At 38.7% G+C, this 23,745-nt stretch overlaps 1 long non-coding RNA gene across 1 annotated transcript; it reads right to left on the bottom strand.

The window, feature by feature from the left end:
* Positions 1-2,883: 2,883 nt before the first annotated feature.
* Positions 2,884-18,662, bottom strand: LOC116698810 (uncharacterized). The gene is made up of 4 exons (XR_004334307.1): positions 18,557-18,662; positions 3,397-3,421; positions 3,157-3,312; positions 2,884-2,948 (listed from the first exon to the last, which is right to left on the bottom strand). It is a non-coding gene; the product is annotated as an uncharacterized LOC116698810 (long non-coding RNA).
* Positions 18,663-23,745: the final 5,083 nt, after the last annotated feature.

Here is a 23,745-nt window from a genome sequence, read left to right as displayed (position 1 = left end):
CTGTTACTGTTATATAATACCTCATAGGACACTGAATCTGTGCAATTTCCTTTCATATAGTGCAATATTTAATACATTAACCTTTCCTCTACTGTGCAATACTTATTTACTTAATATTAGTACTTAATCATTTCATTCCATCACTGTGCAATATTATTTATTGAGTGTTAACACTTATCTCTGTTTATTCAAGCTGATTTATATATATATATATATATACACTCGACAGACACTACACTATATATCTTTGACTTTATATTTTTGATATTTTTATACTGTTATATTCTTATATTTTTTTGTGTCAACGCTGCAAAGGGTACACAGTGAACTGGTGTATAATGACAATAAAGGCTTTCTATTTCTATTCGAACATAAAAAAATAAACAGTATAAATAAAATAAATGTGTAAATAACAGAAAAATAACACTTAAATGCAAACAGTAAGTGTATCAATAACCAAAGTATTGCTCTCTCAAAACTACAAGTGCAAACAGAAACAATTTTTCATCATATCGCCTCACGAGACAACTTTTCACCTCGACGAGAAATCTCGTCACGTTTATAAGGGTGTGACGAGATCTCGTACAACGAGATCTCGTCACACCCTTATTATCTGCCTATCCAGCAATATATAGACAATGGCAGCAAATACAAGAAGGTTGTTTGTACTGTAATATATTCCATAGAAGCAGGGCCGGCCTGTGGCTTAGGCAGTATAGGCAAATGCTAAGGGCGCAAACCACCAGGGGGCACCCGGCCTGTGCTGTACCTGTAACGTAGGGTGACCAGACGTCCCCGGTTTCCGGGGACAGTCCCTTATTTTGGCTACCTGTCCCCGGCTGGATCTGTCCCCGGAAATGTCCCCGGTATTCACTGTGACTGAAAGACCCGAAATTGGAATGAAAGAAAAAAACGTAGCCGATAATCGCACACCCAACACAGGCTCCAGACAGCCAGAGCCAGCGGTGCTCAGAGGTTTTAGAAGCCGTGTTTTACGATGCTAAAATCACTGGTTATTTACATGGAGTCTGGTGGGTTTAGCGAACGCAATTTCGCGGACTTTTATGTTTTAAAAAGGATCTTAATCTTTAACAGAAAGGTCGACCTCCTTAGAAATCCTTTCCATAATGTTGTCAGACACTTAGAATATTAATATGAGTCTGTTAGCAGCAAAAAGAGCACTTTTACGAACGTAAATACAAGCTGGACAATTATCCGGTTAACTACCATTGCAGCGATCTCGTTTAATACTGCATCACTGTCAAAGGAAATATGTCCTCAGTAGTTTTTATTGTATCTGATTCTCAAGGAGCTGCTGCAGAAACAAGCCTTGAGCAGTAAAGCAAAAGCTGTCAGATAAATGTAGTTCAGTAAACATTACAACATTATGAAATATTGAGACTTTCTATCTTGAAATATTAAGACTTTCTATCTTGAAATATTAGGACTATTAGGACTTTATATTTTGAAATATTAAGACTTTCTTTAAATATTAGGACTTTTTATCTTAAATATTAGGACTTTTTATCTTGAAGTATAAGGATGGATTTTTATCTTGAAATATAAGGACTTTCTATCTTGAGGTGTAGTGGAGTATGAAGTAGCAGCAGGGGTGGGTCTAGGATGATACCTTGGGGGGGGGGGGGCTCAGCCCCTAATGAGAACAGCTCTAGGTCTAGTGTCCCCGTTTTAAGTTTTACAAAAATAAAAACATTACTTGTTTTGGAGGTAAATACGCTTCTGAGCTGAAAATGTCCCCGGATTTTGTCTGAGAAATCTGGTCACCTTACTATAACGTCACCTTAATTAAAAAAACAAGCCCGACTTCTTTTACCTGCATCTAAATCTCATAATGTCAAAGCGTCCTAAACTGTCTGGTGCCCAGGGGAGGAAAAAAAGAAAAGAGGAGGAAAAACGTGACAAAGACAGAGGTAATGTTACAGTAAAGTTGATGATATTATTTTGCTGTTGCAGAACAATGATCGATAATAGCATTAGCCGTTAGCATGACATAGTTGGCTAATCAATAAACAGCGAGCGCTATCTGTTAGTTTTAACATCAGTTAACTGTACAGTGATGCAAGGGGGCGCCACCTAAAATCTTGCCTAGGGCATCAAATTGTTTAGGGCCGGGCCTGCATAGAAGTAATCTAATGTAGCCTCTGATGTGCTTAATGTGTTTACTTTAAAGGAATAATTTAACAGATAGTAAGGTAGCCTGTTTACTTGACGGTGTTATAGCTGGGTTTCACCAGGTAATCTGAGCTATAGTGTAATTTGTGGATGAAAATTTGATATGTCACAATACGTAGTAGTTAATCTGATACATTCTAATGTGTTACAGATCTGTTTGTTATATATTAATAGTATAATAATATTAGTAATATATTTATAGACCATTCATTTATTATATATTTATAAATTATAGTGTATTTATAATTGTGTGTGTGTGTAATTGTCCAGTGTCCTAGTGTCTGTTAGGCCTATCTGTTGGCATGGTCATCAAATTATTTTTGGCTCAGAAATAAACAGCCAGCGCTTGAGAAAGACAACTTTTGTATCTCCACTTCTTTTCAATCCACAGTGCTACCCAGCCTGTGGCTTTGTACCTGCCCAGATTCCCCTAGGTCTGAGGCCGGTAACATTAAGATATCTGCACAGAAAAAACATGTAGATTAGAATCCTGATGATTATAAATGGAACGTAACTCGCTGAACTTTGACTGCAACAGTATTTTTTACACAACTTTAACTGCAGTAAAGTCATCTGAATACTAAAACTTGATGAGTATAATGAAGCAGAGAACATGGCGAGAAGAGCGCTATAACTGTCGGGGTCTCTTACCGAGGTCTACTGTAAATTCTCTGAACCTCAGGAGTTTCCATCTGGAAGCGGCAGACCTCAGACTACACGGGGGCTCTGGCCTCAGGAGGAGTAGAGACGGTGCGCTGCCGGTTCAAACATTTAAAGAGACATCCACAAATTTACACTAATAGATATAGATATCTATCTATCTATATATATATCTCTATCTATATAGATATATATATATATATATATATATATATATATATATATATTATATATATATATCAATCTATATAGATATCTATATAGATATCTCTCTCTACACACACATACAGTACACACACCCACCATGTGCTTGCGGAAAAGCTTGACGAGTCTGTCGTGAGCTGTGCTGGGTATCCCCAGCTCACGACAGACCCAGCGTGCCCTCTCATGCACATCGCCTTCTTCACTTTCATGGAATTTTGCTAACACAACATAAGTTGGGATTTTCAGTTTTTTGTTCTGTTGAGGAAAATACATGTGCAATCACTTACATGAAATTAACTTCTTAAATTAGGTATTTGTCATAAATGTTAGCGTACTTACCCCAAACAATTTAAATGTCATGATTCTGTAGAAAATCAAAAAGAGGAAAGCATTAGGGATACATCATACATATTCTTACTGGATACAAAAAAAAAAAATCTACAATATGTAACATTTCTGCATTACAACCAAGGATGTCGTTAGGCCTATTTAACGGGGACGCTACCCCAAAATGTTCTTAAATAAGGAAAATATTTTTAAATTTCTTTTCACACGCACACACGGAGAAAGGGCATGAGGGACTACTCTGTGTATTGAAGAGAAGATTGTGTGAAGATGAATCACAACTGACTACAGCCAAACATTGTTAGGCGACTTCTCTGAAGAGGAAGACTTAGAGAAGACGTCCTCAAGTGATGAGGAACTGGGAGAGTAGTTATTAAGGAGATGATGTGTATGGCTCTAAGAATAGGTCTTCTTTTGTTTGATTCATTAATAGTTTTCAGTAGTCAGTTTCCTGTTTTATCCCATTGTAAGTTGTTCCTTTCAGGTAAATGTGTAGTAAGCATTAGGCCTATATTCTAAGGCTGGGTTCATCAACTACACTTGTCCAAGGGCCAGAATTTTTCTAGGCAGACACTATCAGGGCCAGACGCTCTTGTAAAATTACAATGAATGTTGTATCCTGAGTAATATATTATTTCATACATCAAATTTGCCTTAGAAATGTATGTCATTTTTAGCTGTCAGTGTTAACAGACTCATTTTACCTGTAAAATAGCAAGCCACCAAGGCAAAAACAATATTTTAGGCTTCATATTCATGAGGCTGTAAACTGCTAACGTGGGGAAGGTGATTGTCTCTGGACGAGGTGGCCAATCACAGCGAACTGATGGACATCCAAACCGCCGCTCTCCATGGTGCTGAAAGCTTGAGCACCTTTTGGGTGGCTAGTCCCAAAAGTATGACACACTGAAGACATTGGTAATGCATGTGCTCATGTTCGAATCAACACACACCTGTGAAGTTGTGACAAAAGGAACTAGGACTGCAGGCGCATAAGGCAGGCGTAACAGCTGTCAAGCCCGATAATCACACCTTCAATTATGAAAAATTGTGGGTTTTTTTACATTTTTGATAGCGACAGTAGCAACATTGACCATTACTATGAAGATCGGGACAGTCCGCTTTGCGTTGTGAGCAGGTGGCGCGCTGTCGTCATTAAACAAACATCTTTTCTTAGCATAGATCATATAGGCCTACATGCAGTATAATCATTTATTATAATAGTGATATATTAGGTAGATATGTTATCAAAACCCTAGCACAACCCTAAAACGGAAGAACTACAACGGGTGCTGATGTCAACACGTGCCAAGGGGTTTATAAGGTTTTCCCCGTAATTGGAAGATGTAAATACTTAATTGGTGGCATTCCAGGGGTTTGAGGGGTCGTCAAACACAGTTTTGGCATCACACTTTAAATAGTATCTTGTGTGGGAGATTTTTTATTTTTACACCATAGCCCCCCACCACCCCTTGGTGACTATGCTCAAATTATAACCCATGTCAAGACCTTTCTATAACAGTTTGTCTCATGTCTGTAACCCTTTCTGTCTCATAATTATAATTCATCAAATATGCCCTGAGGTTAAGGTTCAAAGATCAATATCTCAAAGCAGGAATAATATAGAACCGCCAAATATGTTACATTCCAGGTCAAGACCTTTCCAGTGATGTATGGTATTGGTTTAGTTCATGACAAAGTTATAATTGTTTCACATTTTGGACATTTGGTTCAGAGAGCACTTTGAATGCTTCAAGTGTGTGTTATTTTTACGGTTTCTCTTTATGATTTCACCACAGCAAATAGGCTACACAATGCATGATGTTATAGTTAGCTGTGCAGTGCTTTATTGGATGGTATAACCTCAGCTGTAGCCAGGCACCCTGCTGGAAATAGAGCCTACAATGAAATAATCTTATTTTCCAATCAAAGATTATAATATGCCTAAAACAGAGAGAGTGGTCTATTGGTTCAAGTTACATCAGAATGAAAGCTTTGATTCTAAATTCACATTTCACTGCAGTGTAATCATGATATGAGATAGGCACTACGGTAAGACAAGTAGTTGAAAAAAATAAATAAAAAGAGATTATGAAAATGTTTGCAGAACTAGTTTCTTTTACTGGTCAGTGAGCGACATAGCTCACGGATTGTCTGCCATACATAACAGAGTCAACTTTTTATTTCAACTTTAAAAAAAACTAAACACATCTCCACTTCACATGAGGTAATGAGATCCTACAATTTGCACCAGAATAAAAAATAAGCCTCGCCTCAGTTCTACACAGAGCATAGAGTCCATAGGGCAGCATTTACAGACAGAAGAATACAAGAGACATTCCGGTACATTTCCTTATGGAGCACAGTCACTGCTAGAAAAAGCACACATTTGTTCTCATTACAGGAGATTAATAAGATCCCATTTTGTACCATTGAGGTTGTACTAACCAGCAGCCCACCACCAGTCCTCCCATCCTACCCATTACAGAACCACCGCAGGAAGTTCTGCTGATATTTTCAAATAGAATATAAATCATGATACAAATCAATACAAATCATTTCTTTTTCATATGTTGTTTAATGACGGTATACTTGATAACCATTGACAGAGAAATTTATTTTATAAGTCTTTTATTTCATATTTCTCTGTAGTAGTGTCTTACAATATTATAACTTTCATGCTTATATATTCATATCTTGCTTGTCATATATTCTTACATGCTTATATATATATATCTATATCTCTCTATCTCTCTTTAATGCTTATTATATGCACATTTAACAAAACTGTGTTTCTCTTTGCTCTCCCTCTATTTCTGTGTTGCTGCTGTTTCTGACAAGAGGTCATAAATGTCTCAAGGTTGTTTATCACAAGCAGTAAATATCTTAGCTTTGGAGGTCACTCAGAGTACACTTCGCTCAAGCGACCAGGGGCGTGTTGCACGAAAGTAGAATAAAGATATCCAGGATGAGTGGAAAAGCGCAGCTTGACTTAGTGTGACCTGCTCATCGCGGCTTAATCGTTTGCACGTTTGCCGAGCCAGGATGAACAGGTGGAGCTATGTCAAGCCAGGTGTAGACAGCTGGGATAAGTGCACGTTCACGGCTTTCTCAAATAGACCACGTTATCGATCACAGATTTACTGATGCAGAGATTAAGACACATGCGCCATATGTTTCACCCAATGAGCAGCAGCTTCTAATGGAAAGTAACGAGGAGGGGAAGAATATGCAAAAAGGGAAATACGGCTCTTTTCAAACGGAGAGAAAAAGCCCGACATAGCGGACCGACTGAATATGTGGGAGTGTAAAAATATAGTCTTTGCCTCAAAAGTGAGCAGAGGGAACTAATGTTCCTCTGGAAATGGACCCTACGGACTTTAGGCTTAATTTCAAACCCTTATTCACAACGTGAGAACATGTTTTACAACCATGCATAAATCTTTATAAGATATTCCTAATTCTTTGTACAATTAATGTTCATATAGAACAATCAGAAAGGGACAACTAGAAAAAAAGTGACTTCAATACACACTGTGAGCATATGTAAAACAATATTCATGTTTTTTATTCTGACAAGTGACCGCACCAAAATAAAAAGATTAAGAAGCATCGTGGTGTTCCCGGTGAGATGAATGATAACTAGCCTACACTTTATACGTACAAAGGCCATGTTATTAGTCCGGTGATGTGAGACTTATTGAGAAGATTATGGAACCAATATAAGCTATAATAAAAAAAAAACATTAGGCCCACTTATTAAGGAGTAACACAAACTGCCTTTTATTAGAGAAGGACAAGCAACAAGAAAATGAATCATGAATGTATTGGTCTCTGACCAGTCTGCCATTATCATCATCTGGGAACATCGCTACATTAATATCGTCACACTTAGGCTAATCACCGGAGCGCGTCCTGTATGACCCTGAAGCTGAGACCACGGACGCTGCGCTGCTCATCTCTACTTTTACAGAGAGAGTGGACACTGACGCGATGCACAGGTCTGCCGCCGGGCAGCGGGCACCGGGCAGCAGCCGCACGCCAGCCTCGACACACTACCGTCCCACCGGGAAAAGTCCCACTCCGCATCAGGGTGCCAGTGCAACCATTTCTAACACCTAAACAGCTGTAGTAGGGTTTAAATCAAACTCGCGACAACAATAGTGACAAGTAGCCTAGGCTAATGCATGTTAATAAAAATAAAGCGGAACACATGCAGAAGACAACGGAATAACTGTTAAACACGTTTATTTCGGATCAGAGCAGCAGCTGATTTAACACATGAGACTCCAGGATTAATTTTAGCCTGGCGGTTAGCCTGCTCTGGACCAGGCTAGCCGCAAAGAATAAATCTCCATGGTAACTTGGCTGGGCTTAATTCAATCTGGTTTCGTGCAACCGAGTCAAAGCTAAATTCATCCAGGATAACTTGAATATCCCGGCTTAATCCCTTATCCTAGTTTCGTGCAACAGGCCCCTGCACTTTGCCCTGGTTTTTCTCAACGTAGGCATAACCCAAATAACAGATGTCCTCCTTGTTTCAACAATTGTGAATAAAGAGACAGCGCTGCAGAGAAATCGCTGAAGTTCCAGAGCCTTGCTTCAGATAGGAGGCTCTTCGCGTGACCTTCCCTCTTGCAATTGTCTATCAACTGCTCATTTGCCGTCTGAGTCTCTTTTCTTGCTTGACCGTGTTTATTTAGTAAGTTAAAGTGTTATGAACCTGACAACCATGTAATCTGTCGCTCCTTAAACTGAAATACTCACAATGAAGAAATTTATTTAAATTTGGAGAGGAAAAAAAAAATACAAGTGACTGATTAGTGTGGGATGACTTCTAAGGTGATTAACCACTAACTGCTATAATATGTAGGTCTGAATAACTTTTAGTAAAAAGGGAAATATGTTTAAAAATTCTGACAGGCTGATTGACAGATGCTGAAGCAAAAACAAACATTTGGCAAGTGAATTCCTGAGGTGGTATAGGCCATAATGTGCCACCAGAATAGCTTCAATCTACGTAGGAACTGATGATGATAGAGAGCACTGTTGCACATCCAAAGTTTGCTGTAGGGGCCTCATTTCTGGCTGTAAAGAATTTCACTTCAGTCAGTGTATGTGGACAAGCTCAGTGCAGGCAGGCACGCACGGCTGGCTTTAATGTTCAAACTGAAAAGTTTTTTTCAGTTTGAAGATAGTCTTTGTAGATTATATTTAATATAGGGTGAAAATGTGCAAATCATTTTACAGAATTGTCATACTTAGTAAATCATTCTGTGTGAGCATTATCAGTCTGGAAGACAACTCCCATCTATATTGAGATTATAGGATAAAGGTAATCTGTGTTGGAGGAACTACCTTTGTTTTCCCCCTTAACTTCCAGGGTTTTCCTTCTATTGGTCACCCGTTTGTACATCTTGTAATCTCTAACGCTTGGTAGAGCGAAAAAGTGACCATACAGCATACGGTTAAACAATTTCCATGTATTTCAAAGAGTGCCCTGCAAAAGATTACAATTGTAATGCTACACTTACAGCTCTTCACAGATACATTTCCTTAATCTCAGATATGTTTGCAAACAATAAAAAAAAGCTGAATTCTGCCTCAGACAGGTCTACAAGGAAAAAACTGGGGGCCAAAAAAAAAAAAAAATTACAATTCAAAAATATTTACAATTCAAATACAGTGATTATTTTGTACACTTGTCATAAAAATATCCTGTGTGGTCTGTCAAAATCATGTGATGAAGATGTAAGAGGTCAAACTCAAGTCTCTTTTACCTCTATCAGAATGTAGCCATGGAATCTAGAAGTGAAACCTTACTACCCAGTGAAGAGGGGGATCTGCTGCAAAATGCGGAAGGTTAGCTTTACAATAATTAAGTCTTCGATCTACTCCGTGGAATTGCATCCCTTAACCCCCCCCCCCCAACATAGAGGTTTCTACAGGGGATCCAAATGAAGTTGGTGGAGTGGGATCCATGTTCACTCTGGTATGTACAAGTTATCATACTTTTGATTGGAAGAACCTAAGTCTTAGTACTTTAAAACTTCAAGTAATAGCCTTGGCTTGTATTTGTGGGCAGCTGTGGCTCAGTGTGTCGAAGCGTCCTCGGGCAAGACACTGAAACCCCCCCGTGTGTCATTGAGTGTGTGACTGCGTGGGAATCCAGTCTCCAAAGCCTGTCTGCAAACAGTGCTGTATGAATGTGTGTGTAAAAGGGTGGTAGTGATGAACATTGTTAGTGTTTTGAGTGGTCCCAGAGACTATACAAGAGATATATAAGTGCAAGTCCATTTGACATCTAAAATTTGGCTTCAGCCACTTAACTAAATGGGTTAGATTTGGGATAGCCATCTATATGGGCTTGTCTTTAATGTATTTTGTGAAAAAACTCTGCTCAAATCTAAATGAATTATAATTGGTGCTGTGGATCCCATTATATTAACTGGAGGGTATTAAATTTGTTTAGAATGAAAGTTAATTGACAATGTTGCATGCTCCCTAAGTTTAAACTCGCTAAGCAGCGCAAGGGGAAAAGGGGTCTACTATGCAAAGAACTAACAGACTGAGTTTCATTTATCCAAATGTGACAATACAGCAGGGGCCCCTAAGAGGGCGGAACATTTGGGCACTGAGCTTTTAGTTTAGTTTTACAGTATGTGTGTTTTATCAGTTACGTGGTGCTTAATGAAGATAACCTGACTGCCATTATAGAGATATTTTGTTAGACATAATCACCAATTATTTGAGCAAAATATGTTTTCTTGAATTTTGGGTTAGAGGTTTAATTGGGATGCTAATGTAACACACATTGGTTAAAAGGTATTACAAAAGTCCAAAGACTTGGGAGAATTTTCAAGACTTTGTGCAGCAAAATTTCAGAGGTCTTTTACAGTGGTACCTTCGAGGGAGTGGTTATGATTTGAAAAATAAAATAAAGTTAATGTAGGTAATGCATATTCAAAACCTTAACCAAAATATTACCATAGGCAGGTCATTTACCGTTACCAGGTTACTGTAGTTTATAAAACCCACTGAAGGGGTGGCTTGCTGTTTAGTTTTAAATTTAATCATGGCTGATATAAAGACCTAAATGAATAACAATCTTGTATTACAGTGGGAGAACTTGACCACCACAATGGGTAAAAGGAGAACGCCACAAATTAAGGAAATGTTTAATCCATGTGTTTTGTTTTTATAAGCTATGTTGTTAAACAGTATATTAAAAAAATAAAAAGCCTGAGAGACTCCACTTTATAGCAAACACATGGGTGTGTTTGCAAAAGCTTTAACAGATCATCGGTCTCCTTCACACATACATGTATATTGGATATTTCCAATAATATAAATACAAGTAATTAATCTCCATGCAGAGAAAAGCATGATCATACACCAGAAAAAAATTACTAAAAACAGATACATGGTGGCAGCACTGTATGTGTCAGGGAACACGCCTGGCTATTTATTGAATAATCGTGATGAGGTGTAAAACCACAAATAACGCGCCAGTCCATTTCTTACAGTGAAAACATTTCAGACAGCCAAACAACGAAAGATAACAAGTACGCTAAATGACTTCTTGATGGGGCCCCTCGACGCGTCAAACCGAAATAAATGAGATTGCACCACACAGGAAGTTAAATGCACGGAGGATCGGTAGATTTAAAAATTTAAAAAACACAGGGACGAACATCCGATCGCAACCGTCACATTTCTTTCTCCCGCTGCCAGGACTAATGTGTTGAACACACACCCACACACTCCGCCAGGTGGAGCAAAATCGCAATGGAGTCCTATGGGGAGTCTAAGGTCACCGCTAACTAGCTATGCTAGGCGGATAGCAGCGTCCATAGCAACCCAACGTGTCAGCTTCACAATTTGGCAATATCTGAAAAAATCAAAAGCAATGAGCAAGTACTGATTATGTACATCACTGAGTACATTTTATTAAAACTACATTTTACATGTCTCGCTGAAATTGTAACTAAACGCATTTTTATGCAAAAAAACTAACTAAAATATAGATTTTTTTCACTAAAAACGAGAAATGTCAGCCATGTTTTTAGTTCTCATGGCTGGAATCTTTAAAGTTACGTGACCTGGACGCAAAACAATGGGGAAAAGAATTAGGCAGAAAAAATTAAAACAGCCCTTTTCATAACTGTTGGTACACGATCCGTTCTGCGCATGTGCAATAGTTCGCCCATGATCTCATGATGAACGCGGATTTACGACACTGGCAACAACCCGTCTCAGGTGGACTATGATGGCGACATGAGAAGTCCTAACTTTTGCGACGATTGCAAATAATTTAGGAAGTACTGCGCAATTAATAATATCATTTTTTGTTGCTAAAGAAGTTACTATGGGTATATCAATAAATAAACCTATTTCCTATGTAAACTTGAATATTCTAGGTAAGACTCGGTCATGATGGAGTACCCTATACTGTTCTGTTAAGGAAACCAAATATTCAACAATTGGGGCAGTGATTCTGCGATTAACCAAAAAGTTTGAGTCTAGAGAGAGTGGGTTTTTTGTTGGGGTTCTCAAATGCTATTTCTGTTTTTATTGTCAATGCCAGGGGATTAGGAATCCCAAATTTAAGACAAAAATGTTTTCTTATATTGCCAGAGTAAAGGTGCCGATTTTTATTTTATCCAAAGAAAATCCTCAGAAGCAGATGCGTCATTTTGGACGAGTCAATGGGAAGAGATGTGGGGGTTTTAATTTTGGCAGTAATGGTCAGCAGGGGTGCGTATACTGCAGGGAAAGTTCAAGGGTCATTTAAACATGAAATCTGACAGATAAGATGGATAATTCTTGTAGACATTTAACAAATCTCCATTTGTTTTGGTTAATATCTATGCTTCAAATAAAGGAGAAAATAATTAATGAAAAATGAATGATTTATGGTATTCCCTTCAGCTAGAGTTTTATGGGGAGGAGAATTAATACAGAAATGGATGAGAGTATGGATAGAGGGCCCCAAAGAGAGCAACAAATGAATTAGGAAATAAATGCAGTCGATTGGACTTAATTGATATCTGGCAACATAAACCCCAAACCAAAATATATACACTTGGAATAACAAGGATAGATCTCAAGAGTCCCGTATAGACTTCTGGGTGGTCTCATCAGACTTGGACATTTGTTTGATTACTGGAAATTAACAAAATTCCTTTTTCCAAGATAAAGACTTAAAAAAAGAAATCCAAACAATCATTGATAGATATGGCTCAAGCAAAATTACTCAATTTTGGAGAGATTCTTGGGAATTAAAAAAGTTGAAATCACAAATACACGGTTATCTTTTGGGAAAACTAATTGCTAAAGAAAGAAAGAAACAGTCTCATATAATTACAAAACTGATAACATTATCAGAGAAAAGAAGTTTGTCGGAGAAGTAGTAATTGAGCTATCATCTTTACAAATGGAACTGGACAAATGTACGAGGAGAAGGCCAGGGGAGCCTTCATAAGGTCTAGGAGGAAGTGGCTTAAACAAGGTGAAAAAATGCTCTGAATACTTTTCAATTTGGAAAAGAGAAAATTTGAGTTGTCTTCCCTGCATAAACTTCAAATTAATCTAATATGCGAAGATGTTAAGGGTACTTCAAAATATGTCGCTGATTTCTATCACAAGTTATATGCAGCTGAATGTGAAAATGAAAGACATATGGATAGGGTTCTGGAAGATATGGGAAGGAACATGAAATGCGTTTATCAAAGTTTTAAATCAGTTTGCGACCAGGAGATTAGTTTAACAGAGGTACAAAAATGCACTCACTGTCTTAAAGAAAATAAAGCTCCTAAACCAAAAAAGATAAACTGAGTGTTGGAGACCCATTAGTCTGTTAAATAACGATGCTAAGATAGTCGCATTGGTCTTTGCCAAAAGGTTGAAATCAGGATTGGATGATATTGATGAAGAACAATCGGGATTTATGCCAGGAAGAAATATTTGTAAAAGCATACGATCAGTATTTGATATGACAGAATATGATGAACATATATTGGACAATAGATTTATTGTTTGTAGATTTTTACAAGGCATTTGATAGCATAAGTCACCGATTTATGTTGAAAGTTATCGAGCGTCTTGGATTTGGTAACTAATTTATGAAAGCTGTTGAAACGCTATACAACAGTTCAATTAAGTTAAACAATCTGTCATTTGTTCTTTCATTGTATGTAGGCTATACTAAAATATTTTGGATTGATGTTCAACATTTTATCAGACGGAACACAGGGCAATCAATTCATTTTGAAGATATTCTCATTTGGTTTGAAGACAGTGAGATAGATAAAGATATTTTTATTCTAAAATCTTAAATAAAAATTCCACATTCACAAGAAAAAAAATGGGCGGACTCCAAACCATGTTTTGAACACTTCTTTGAAGAACTGCAACAATATAGAAACACTAAGAGGCATTAAGAACAAGAAGGCAATTAAGACTGGAATTGTGTTTGATACATTTTTCCATGTAGGCCTATCGGTAATACATTTGACTTTTGCACTACACCTTTTTTTATTTATATCTATTTTTCTGTTATACACCTCTGGTTTTGACTTTGGAATTATACATTCTGGCTATGTAATGTTCTTTGTTAATAAAATAAAAAATAAAATAAAAAGTTAAATAAAGTCTTCTGGCCTCCACTGGAGGCTAGCGTTGATTTGGCTGGCAGCTGGTTGGGCTAGCAGCTAGCCACTACCTGAGACCGCATGTAAAGACCCTCAAAACTTAAAATAACCGTTTAAATATATAACAGCTGTTATGGCAGTTCTACTTTACTTGCGCTCATTCAAAATACAACCAGTCAATACTTGTCTTATTAAAAAAAAAAAAAAAAAAAAATCAATCAAGCAGCTACAGCTGATTCAGAACGCTACTGCTCGGGTCCTCACTAAGACCAAGAGACTGGATCACATCACTCCAGTTCTGAAGTCTTTACACTGGCTATCGTACCTAAATATTGTGCAACCTTCATTGATGACTTCACTGAACTGCTGTCTATTATCTGCATTAACTTTGATTGTGTAATCATTGCGGTGATTTTAACATTCATGTTGACGCCCCAGGACAGGGGGACAAAAGAGCTGTGTTGTTTTGAGAACTATGGACTGACTCAGCATGTGACGGAGCCACCCACAATAAGGGGCACACTCTGGACTTGATTGTCTCCAAGGTCGGACATTTCCAAGGTTGTGGTGACTGACGTTGCTCTCTCAGATCATTCCTGTGTTTTCTTTAACGGCACTATCTCTGTGCCCAAAAGTGTCCAAACAAAGATAATCAGAAAACGGTATATCATGAAAACATCAGTGACACATTTATACAGCTTTTCCTCCACACAGCCCTCTCTGGCTATCAGTCAGTGAGCTTGTAGATAATTTCAACTGTAAATCACAAATGTTATGATGCCATTGCTCCACTAAGGTCAAAGTTGTATCTGTTAAGAAAAGATCTCCATGGAGAAATGTCCTACTGGTGAGAACAGAAAAAAGAGAGTGTAGGAAAGCTGAACGAAGGTGGCGAAAAACAAATCTCCTGGTCCATTATAACTCCTATAAAGAGAGACTTCGCATTTATAATTTGGAACTGAGGAATGCAAGAAGGTCCTTTTTCTCTGATATTATCTCTAGAAACAATAATAATTCCCGTGCTTTGTTTGCTACTGTTGATAGGTTAACAAACCCTCCAGTACCAGTAGCATCTGAACTTTATCTACCAAGGCCTGCAATGACTTGCCTCCTTCTCAAGACAAATTCAAAAGATTAGACCAAACAGTCAGTGCCTCCATATCAAGTCCAGGATATGTGTTGTCACAGTGTTCAAGCAAAAATAGTTCCAATATGACAGAATTTTCACACGATCAACCATACAAACCTGGAGGACATTATTCAACATCTGAAAACCTCGACCTGTTGCCTTGATGTTCTACCAACGGGACTTTCAAAATGTTTCCAATTGTTTGACTTCTGATCTTCTACAGATTGTGAACACATCTCTTCTTTCAGGTATCTTTCCACAGGCCCTGAAAACTGCAGTAATCAAGCCACTCTTAAAAAAGAACAACCTAGACAAGTCACTAATGAGCAACTATAGGCCAATATCAAACCTTCCGTTTTTAAGTAAAATCATTGAAAAAGTAGTCTTTCAACAACTCAACCATTTCTTGTCACTAAGCAACAGTTTTGATACCTTTCAGTCGGGTTTCCGACCACACCACAGCACTGAAACGGCTCTTGTCAAAGTCTTTAATGACATCCACCTTAACACAGATAATGGCAAAATTTCAATCTTAGTATTACTAGATCTCAGTGCTGCATTTGACACGGTCGACCACACATACTACTAGACCGATTGGAAAACTGCGTTGGCCTTTCTGGCTCAGTACTAAACTGGTTTGAATCCTACCTAAAGAATAGGGATTACTTTGTGTCTATAGGTAATTATGCATCTGAGCGTACAAATATGACGTGCGGAGTTCCGCAAGGCTCCATTCTGGGGCCTCTTCTGTTTAACATCTACATGCTTCCACTGGCTCAGATTATGGAGAAAAACAAAATAGTTACCATAGTTATGCGGACGACACACAAATTTACATAACCTTATCGCCAGGGGACTATAGTCCAATACAAAAACTGACTAAGTGCATCGAACAATTAACGGCTGGATGTGCCAGAACTTTCTGAAATTAAATGAAGGAAAAACTGAGGTGGTTGTTTTTGGAGCAAGAGAGGAACGATTAAAAGTCTGCGCTCAGCTTCAAACAACAATGTTAAAAACAACAGACAAAGCCAGAAATCTTGGTGTGTCATGGACTCAGACCTGAACTTTAACAGCCCACATTAAGACCATTACAAAGTCAGCCTACTATCACCTTAAGAATATATCAAGGGTTAAAGGACTTATGTGTCAACAGGATTTGGAAAAACTTGTCCATGCCTTTATCTTCAGTAGACTTGACTCTGTAACGGGGTCTTAAGGTCTCCCAAAAAAATCAATCAGCCAGCTGCAGCTGATTCAGAACGCTGCTGCCTCGAGTCCTCACTAAGACCAAGAGACTGGATCACATCACTCCAGTTCTGAAGTCTTTACACTGGCTTCCTGTGGCTCAAAAAATTGTTTTCAAGTACTCTTGCAGTTTAAAAATCACTTAACGGTTTAGGTCCAAATATATTGCTGATCTGCTACTACACTGAACCCCCAGACTCTCAGGTCTCTGGGACAGGTCTGCTTCTGTCCCAGAGTCAGAACTAAACGGGTAAGCAGCTTTCATTTTCTAGCCCCTCATATCTGGAAAAAACTCCCAGAAACCTGTAGATCCGCTGCTACTCTCAGTTCTTTAAATCAAGGCTGAAGACCTTTCTATTTGATGCTGCCTTTTTAAATGACTAATCATTTCTTTAAATTTTTTTATGCTGGGGACTGTAAATTTATTCTTGTGTTTTATGTTCTCTTTGTTTTTAACTGTTATTCATGTGTTTTTCCGGTTTTTAATGCTTTTTGATTTTTAACTGTTTTTACTTGTGTTTATCTGTTTAACTGATTTTGTGTTTAAAACACTTTGAATTGCCTTGTTGCTGAAATGTTTCTATACAAATAAAGCTGCCTTGCCTTCCCCAAAAAATTGATTCAAAATCCTTTTGCTGTTTATAATAACTTAACGGTAAGACCAAAAATACATTTCTGATTGCTACACACTATGACCCCCCAGACCTCTCGGTCATCTGGGACAGGTCTACTTTCTGTCCCCAGATCAAACTAAACAGGGGGAAGCAGCTTTTAGTTTCTATGCTCCTCATATCTGGAACAAACTCCAGAAACCTGCAGATCCGCTGCTACTCTCGGTCTTTTAAATCAAGGCTGAAAACCTTTTGATGTTCCCTTTTTTTAAATGATGATGTTCTTTTCCCTTTAATTTTTTAATTTTTTATAGTACTGCCGGGAAACTTTTTTTTTAAAAGGTTTTTTCTTGTGTTTTATTGCTTTTTTTTTAAATATTGTTTTTTTAAAGGATTTTGTGTTAAAGCACTTTAAATTTGGCCCTGTTGTTTGAAAGGGGCTATACCCTACAAAAAAAAGCTCCCTTTGCTTTCCTGCCTTACTGTAAAGTTTTAAATTTAGCGTAGCTGTTTTTTCCCAGTTTTTCCATAAACCGACCTGCCCCCGTTGTAGCGGTCACGTTAGCCTCAGGGCTTTTTAAAGGGGAAAGGGTTGCCTCCACCGCTTTTGTTTCCCGGCAAAACCGCTGTTTTGTTCGTCTAAAAACCCTTTACTCAAACTTAGAAACCCCCTTAAGTTACAGCACTTTGGAAAAGTGTCGGGGGTACGTTTTGTATGAACGGGTTTGGGTTTCTTTCACTTTAAAATTTATTCCCCCCTGTTGGCCCCCGCCAAATGATTCCCAGTCAAAAAGAGCGAAAATCTGCTAGCAAAGTGGTAAACCCAAAAGAAACACCCCCCAAATTCAAAACACATAAAACCCGAATCCCCTGGCCATACAGCCCAATAGAGACAGTATTTACCGGGTGTTAATACATTAGCTTCACTCATTTTACAATATAAAGAGGGGGGGTTTTAAAAATTTAACCACACAGTGGTCTTTGCTGACGTTGCCAGATCATTGTTTTGTACTACTACCGATAGTATGATATTAAACCCAAGCATTCCAGTTCATGACCATTCAGCCACTGAATTCCTGACACCGAGCAGTGTGTAGGTTCTTAGCCGGTGTTGCCTTCACCAGATCATTGTTTCTACAACTACCATTAGACAAGTCCTAATGGAGGTAAGTTTGGGACGCTACCTTAAGTAATCGTTAAATTAATGAACATTATGTTGGATCTCTTTTGGTGTTTTGTAGGCGTCTCCACCGGCTGCTCGTACAGAACAATGTTATTTCTCCAGGTTGAAGAACGGGTCGTAGGTAGGCTACGTTTCTGCTGTGTAAAGACCGAAAAATCCAAGCCGCCACGCGACACGCAACAGAAACGCCATTAATTAACATGACCAGCATCACAGGAAGGAGCTAATCGCGAGCAAACTCCAGCGTCGTCACAGAGCTCAGAGAAGATGAGGGGACGGTTAAACATGTAATGGTTATCACATTTAAGAACGAAAGAAAAGAAGAACTGACCCTTTCCTTGTAAGGCATGCTGAGAAGCCAAAACGTTTTTGCTGGCTGCTTTTAAAACGCCGTGAACAGGTGTTTTCAGTTAACAAGCTGATTCCTCAGGAAAGCTCCGCCCACCTACGGAACACGCCTTCATGCACAGACAGTTAAAGACATGGACCCATTCCCGGTAACGTTCAAAGAACATAACTCAGTTTTCAAATCTAGCCCATGGCATATTAGAATTAATGAAAAGTTATTTAAAAAAAAACTAAATGAAGTTCCTGGTATTACTTTTACTCTTCAGTACTATACATTCATTAATGCCTTATAAGGACGATGTATACTTATGTTTTAATTCTGTACAGAATCTGCCCTTTTTAAAAAGTCTGTTTTTACTTACAATGGCGTTGTTCCCCAAAGAAATGTTTATGTCAGGAAAAGTAACATTTGAATTAGAAAAGTATCACTGGAGAAGGTGCAGTGCTACAGAAAGAAGAATGATAAAACATTTAATAGGAATGAGTATAGTAAAGGTATAAAACATTTTCAGTAGCGGGTGTGGCTTTAGAGATGGCAATGTCGCTCAGCTCCCACTTTGTCCACACTGAAACATATTACTGTACTGGAACTACTAGAGGGATTGCTCGACATGTTGTGCCCAGTGGATGAATCCTAATTATTTTTAGGGAGCCCCTGACTTTTCAAGTAGCACCACTAGTAGGTTGACGTTTTTGGCTTTTAGTGAAATGCCTTAACTTGACTAAATTATTGAATGGACATACATGACATTTGGTTAACATATCAGGTCACCCAATGACTAGGGCGGTCCCTTAACTTTGTCCAAAACTTGATTCATGACCAATACCTGCAATGCTAATGATATTCCCATCAGCCTCCACGGTACTTCCTGCTAACCAGCACTCAGAGACTCATAGGATTTATTTCAAAATGTTAGTCTCAGTCTTATTTATTTATGTAATATTAAACACATTGAAGGGGCTTTCATCTGAATTAAGGTTCAATTCTACACTGAAAGTGATGTTTACAAAGTTGTACTGAATATTCCTCCTCCTTCTGAGACTAGTATGAATGTAGCTCAAAGTGATGACTGTCAAAATGAAATATACAAAACAAAAAAGTATCAACATAATTTTGGCATTTTGAAAACCCAAAGCTAATGTAATGTTAACAATGACACAATGAATGTTTTTTAACAAGCAAGGTAGATCTTTAGAGTATTTATATAGAGAAAACGCAGAAAGCCTTTTCTTGTATTCAAACACCAAATAAGAATAAAACAATTACACACTGTACCATTTGAGAAAAACAGGTAAAAGAGCAAAGATACCAGCATGTCCTGGTAAGATGTCTGAGGTTACATACACAGCTATAAAAAGGTAAACTACTTCCTGTTGTTCAGAAAGTAATGGAGGTGAAAGTTTTGAAAACACCACATTCATTAGTGATTAGAGATGTAGCGGCCATAGTTTTTTCCCCAGCAATTCCATAAATTATTAGACAAAATACTATATTGAAGACACAAAGGGGACAGCACCGTGGGGTTTACAATCCCGACAGCTTTACAATCCCGACAGCTTGAAGATATCGCAATCACTCATAGAGCACTGCGTACAGTCCAGACACAAAAGGGGGCAGCACCGTGGGGTGCCATGCCAATCGTGGCCTTGAATGTAGCGTGTGATTTGCAGGTAGAGAAAACCTCACTCGGCAGGAGCAGAGAAGATGGTGTCTGGCAGAACATGTCTCTACGATCAAGGACCACCGTGTATCAGAAAAAGCTGCAAACTCAGGTGGCAGGTGAGCTCTCACTATCTCTGGAGGAATCCAAAGGCGCTTGCTTCCCAGCAGGAAGGACAGGAAATGAGTCCATGTGGAGATGATCCGACGTGCAGCTGCAGGGTGGATGCTGAACCTCTCTGCAAGGGCCCTGAGAGGAAAACCCACTGACAGGTACATCAGAAACAGCAGAAACTCAGTTTCTGTTGATATAAAACAAAAGCCTCTGTTTAGTTGCCTTGACATTATATACAAAGTATAAATCAGAAAATGATACCAACATCAACTGGTGGCTTTTACTTTTTAGTTAGATGTAGTTAACTCAAAATCAAACAATGGGGAAATTACAAAATAAAATAGTTTGTAACTGATTTTAGAGTCCTAGTTAGGCTACCAACCCTATGCACGTCATGATGCATTTGTTACCTACCGATGTTGGCTGATGGACTGCGCTGATGCTGGGAGATTCTGTCTTGGTGCTGGTTATGCGCACCATCTAGTGGAACACGTCAGGTTCAAGTAATCTCCAAAATGCCATGAAACTCCTGTAGGACCCAAACCTGGTATAAAAGCGCACATCGTCATCCGATGCAGACAGGCGCTCTGTCCCAAAACGCTGGCGAAGTTCGAGGACCTCCAACTGCTGTTGTAGCTCCCTAATCTGGAGACGTAGAGCTCGTTCTCGTCGCCGAATTACTCGCCGTCGCTCCTGTTTGAGGGACTACAGTAGTGATGGTCGGGCGCCGTTTCGGTCTACTTCTTCTATTATTAATTACCCCCTTCCACAGATCATGAACTGTATGACGTAGAGTCTTCCAGCAGGGAGTTCCATCTTCATTGGTGATGATTCCAGTGTCTGAGTGTAGTAGTAACCCCGACGCACGCAGACTAGCGAGGGCCCGTCCAACGCTGCTTGCTGCTTTCATTTTCTTTAAATTTAGAAAGCATTTTCTAAAGTGCTCATTAGTACAGTTTCTGCTCATAATATCCATACTGTTTATATAAAGAGTAAAAGTAATACCAGGAACTTCATTTAGCCTAGTATTTTTTGTCATAATTTTTCATTAATTCTAATATGCCATGGGGCTAGATTTGAAAACTGAGTTCTATTCTTTGAACGTTACCGGGAATGGGTCCATGTCTTTAACTGTCTGTGCATGAAGGCGTGTTCCGTAGGTGGGCGGAGCTTTCCTGAGGAATCAGCTTGTTAACTGAAAACACCTGTTCACGGCGTTTTAAATAGGGATGTAACGATATTGACGTTATCGCGCTATCGCGGTGGTAAACTTGTCTCGATATCGTCGTGGTTGGGTTCAGGCACGGCGTCATGGGGGGGCCTGACGGGCCTAGGCCCACCCACTTTTCAACAGGCCCACCACAAATGTTCATTAAAAAAAATTAAAAAAAAATAATACATTTTAATGATACAGAATTATTAAAAAATGAAAAATTATCTCATAATTTGTGCTAAAATAGGCTAAATCTTAAATAGTTTTTAACTTAATTTAAAAAAAGTTGTTTGTCTATTAAGGACAGTGATCTGCGCAACATTTCCAACGCGCTAATAGACTCTCAGTTTAATGAAAACTCGTTTCCACAGGGACCCCAAGGCCTCATAAAATTGCAGGGGCTGATGCCCCCTAGCTTAGACAAAGAAATGAAATGAGGATTTTTCCCAAATATCCTGTTTTCTAAAAGATAAATCCCGATGAGTCGAGCCTCCCTTTTGACGGTCTTTTTAGTGGTGTACTGACTACCTTTTTTTTTTTTTAAAAACGCTTTAAGACGGAGGCATGTCTTTTTTTAGCCGCAGCCAAAAGTAAAAGGTTGTGGGAAACCTTGGTGGGGGGCTGTTTGACGTGGGTTCCTCTCTTTGGGACTGTGTGTGCTTTTAATTTAATTTAAATGTTTTTTTTTGGTGTCTTTTGGGTTTGCGGTTGGTCTTAAAAAATGACAAGTCCGCTCGGGACAGTGGGCCCAAAAACCCACCCTGGCTGTGAGAGGTGGAGGGGGGTGTGTGAACTCATTGCGTTGTGCCAGGATCACAAGTCGAATGTGGCCCTTCATTTTGAGAAACTCCACGGCTTCGGGGGACGGTCGCTTTTCCCCACCGGGGGTTCCATGTCTTTAGATGGCAAACATTTGGTAATATAATGGCTGGCAACCAAAGGTGGGGGGGGGGTGTGGTGTGGGTGTATTATGATGGGGCGTAACCCCTGACAATTTGAGCATAAAAACTTCTTTTCCTTCATTCTGGAAATTTTTAGCCCCTATTTTACCTATTCAAACGAGTAGCTGGAAATATTTTTATTTAAAGAGAAACTGTTTAACCAATGTAAAAAAAAATGGAATATATTGAAATAAGGCTCCCCAGTTTTTGTTTTGCTTAACTGATTTTTTACCTGTAGTGATTTTTTAATAAATCAATCAACAAAAATGTACCCTAGGTCTTTTTGGGAAGTTACCCCCATTTTACAATTATCCACCTAACGAAAGAATTAATTTAAGAAATTTAAAAAACCTTGGGGACGTAAATTGATGGGGGTCTAGCAAGATTTTGCTAATTTTCAAAACTTTGTGCATTTCAAAAATTCATTGTTTTTGGAGATAGGGGGGGGGTTTATTTTTTGTAAAAAATATGTGATATTAGGCATTAAAATCAAAATTTCGGACATAATCCCCTGCATTATTTGCGGGCTACGTGTTTGCACTGTGTAGGTAGATTCAGACCTGACAGAGGGGCCCCTTTTTGGACTGGTTTTAAATGCACAAAAGTTTTTTTTTGATAAAAATCTTCTTGACTTCAGAAAAAATCCACTGTTTTTTCCCGGGGGGAAAGTTTTTTTCAGCGAGGGGGGAAATTTTTTGGGAAAAGGCCCTTGTTGAACCAAAATAAAGCCCGGGCAAATGGTTTAAAAATTTTAGGTATCGGGGGAAAGGGGTTTTAATTTGTTTTTGCAAGAACAACAAATGCGAAAAAACAGCTTTCCCCCATGAAACGAGTTCAAAGTGGCAACAGTTCTGGAAATACGGGAAAATTGGTAAATAGTGGACCTCAGGCAGAAGTGGAGCTTTCGTATTTCGAATCTGCCCTTGTGTGTCCAAGTTCTGCCGTCATTCTATCTTGCAAAAAAAGGAATTTGGGTCTTTTGGATAGGCTAGGTTTCACCTGAGACCGATGAAAAAACCCCGTTCTAGGCAACTGTTTCGTGGGCTCCACGTCATCTTTTCTTAAAGGGGAAGGTGGGGACATAAAAAAACCCGTTTTCCCCCATAAAGGAGAAACACCATGCCCGAACAAAAGTAATTTTATTGAGAGGCTTTTAGTTTTTATAAAAATTTTTAAAGTAAAAAATCTTTGTTAAATGTAATTTTCCCTTACTTCCCCCTTTTTGGGATTACATCCCCAATCA

The sequence above is a fragment of the Etheostoma spectabile genome, chromosome 12 (genome assembly GCF_008692095.1).
Source record: "Etheostoma spectabile isolate EspeVRDwgs_2016 chromosome 12, UIUC_Espe_1.0, whole genome shotgun sequence".
Lineage (NCBI taxonomy): Eukaryota > Metazoa > Chordata > Actinopteri > Perciformes > Percidae > Etheostoma > Etheostoma spectabile.
The sequence above is the reverse complement of the archived record's forward strand: the minus strand, read 5'-3'. Positions and strand labels throughout refer to the sequence as shown.